Below are 2,639 nucleotides of genomic sequence, written 5' to 3'. Positions count from 1 at the left end.
AAATCCCCACTTTATTTTGGAAAGGTTGGTACACCAAAAGTGGACACTTAGAAAAAATCCCCACTTTATTTTGGAAAGGTTGGTACACCAAAAGTGGACACTTAGAAAAAATCCCGACTTTGACTTTCGCAGGTCTATTACACTAAAAGTTGACACTCTGTCATATTTCCAGCTTTTTTTTGTGCTGACTTCCAGCAGATAGAGGGACCTATTTTGAATTCCCTACCCTGGTGCAGAACCACGGCAAGCCGGCCTTCCTAAAGGCACAGGCACATGGACACTCTGCCATAAGTGCAGCTTTTTCTTCTAAGGGTGCAGCGGCGGCGGAAGTCCACCGGAGGGCTCCAAATCCCCGCTTTCCTTTTTAGGCTTAAAGTGGCTTTTCCCTCCTTAAAAACTTGGGGAAATGGACAGCTTTTTGGGGGGGCACTTCCAGCAAATAGAGGGACCTATTTGGAATTCCCCACCCGGGTGGAGATCCACGGCAAGCCGGCCTTCTTAAAGGGACAGGCACATGGACACTCTGCCATCATTGCAGCTTCTTCTTTTTTTTTTTCCCCTGTCATATTTCCAGCTTTTTTGTGCTGACTTCCAGCAAATAGAGGGACCTATTTTGAATTCCCTACCCGGGTGTAGATCCACGGCAAGCCGGCCTTCTTAAAGGGACAGGCACCCTCCCTCCCGGAACACCTGCTTCCCTCCTCGGCGTCACCGAAATCCCACAAAATGACTCAAAATAGGGCCCCAAATGACATCACTCGGTCCGGTTTTTTGGGTCTCACTCGGGGGCTTCTTTGACTCTGGAAGGCATGGTGAACCAAAAGTGGACACTTGGAAAAAAATCCCCACTTTATAAGTTGACACTTAGAAAAAAATCCCGACTATATAAGTTGACACTTAGAAAAAATCCCGACTATATAAGTTGACACTTAGAAAAAATCCCCACTTTATTTTGGAAGTGTTGGTACACCAAAAGTTGACACTTAGAAAAAATCCCGACTTTATTTTGGAAGGGTTGGTACACCAAAAGTTGACACTTAGAAAAAATCCCGACTTTATTTTGGAAGGGTTGGTACACCAAAAGTTGACACTTAGAAAAAATCCCAACTTTTACACTTAGAAAAAATCCAGCTTTTTGTTGCTGACTTCCATTAAATAGAGGGACTTTTTCCATGTTTCTTAACCGGGTGTCGATCCAAGGCGGGTGGGCCTTCTGGAAGCGACACCCTCCTAGATACTCTGTCATATTTGCAGCTTTTTGTTGCTGACTTCCATTAAATAGAGGGACTTTTTTCATTTTTCTTAACCGGGTGTCGATCCAAGGCAGGTGGGCCTTCTGGAAGCGACACCCTCCTTGACACTTAGAAAAAAATCCAGCTTTTTGTTGCCGACTTCCATTAAATAGAGGGACTTTTTTCATTTTTCTTAACCGGGTGTCGATCCAAGGCAGGTGGGCCTTCTGGAAGCGACACCCTCCTTGACACTTAGAAAAAATCCAGCTTTTTGTTGCTGACTTCCATTAAATAGAGGGACTTTTTCCATGTTTCTTAGCCGGGTGTCGATCCAAGGCAGGTGGGCCTTCTGGAAGCAACACCCTCCTTGACACTTAGAAAAAATCCAGCTTTTTGTTGCTGACTTCCATCAAATAGAGGGACTTTTTTCATTTTTCTTAACCGGGTGTCGATCCAAGGCAGGTGGGCCTTCTGGAAGCGACACCCTCCTTGACACTTAGAAAAATTCCAGCTTTTTGTTGCTGACTTCCATCAAATAGAGGGACTTTTTTCATTTTTCTTAACCGGGTGTCGATCCAAGGCAGGTGGGCCTTCTGGAAGCGACACCCTCCTTGACACTTAGAAAAAATCCAGCTTTTTGTTGCTGACTTCCATCAAATAGAGCGACTTTTTTCATTTTTCTTAACCGGGTGTCGATCCAAGGCAGGTGGGCCTTCTGGAAGCGACACCCTCCTTGACACTTAGAAAAAATCCAGCTTTTTGTTGCTGACTTCCATCAAATAGAGCGACTTTTTTCATTTTTCTTAACCGGGTGTCGATCCAAGGCGGGTGGGCCTTCTGGAAGCGACCCTCTCCTTGACACTTAGAAAAAATCCAGCTTTTTGTTGCTGACTTCCATTAACTAGAGGGACTTTTTTCATTTTTCTTAACCGGGTGGTGATCCAAGGCGGGTGGGCCTTCTGGAAGCGACACCCTCCTTGACACTTAGAAAAAATCCAGCTTTTTGTTGCTGACTTCCATCAAATAGAGGGACTTTTTCCATGTTTCTTAGCCGGGTGTCGATCCAAGGCAGGTGGGCCTTCTGGAAGCGACACCCTCCTTGACACTTAGAAAAAATCCAGCTTTTTGTAGCTGACTTCCATCAAATAGAGGGACTTTTTCCATGTTTCTTAACCGGGTGTCGATCCAAGGCAGGTGGGCCTTCTGGAAGCGACCCTCTCCTTGACACTTAGAAAAAATCCAGCTTTTTGTTGCTGACTTCCATCAAATAGAGGGACTTTTTCCATGTTTCTTAACCGGGTGTCGATCCAAGGCAGGTGGGCCTTCTGGAAGCGACACCCTCCTTGACACTTAGAAAAAATCCAGCTTTTTGTTGCTGACTTCCATCAAATAGAGGGACTTTTTTCA

Source organism: Nerophis ophidion, unplaced genomic scaffold, assembly GCF_033978795.1.
Source record: "Nerophis ophidion isolate RoL-2023_Sa unplaced genomic scaffold, RoL_Noph_v1.0 HiC_scaffold_57, whole genome shotgun sequence".
NCBI lineage: Eukaryota > Metazoa > Chordata > Actinopteri > Syngnathiformes > Syngnathidae > Nerophis > Nerophis ophidion.
Note: the sequence above shows the minus strand (reverse complement) of the source record.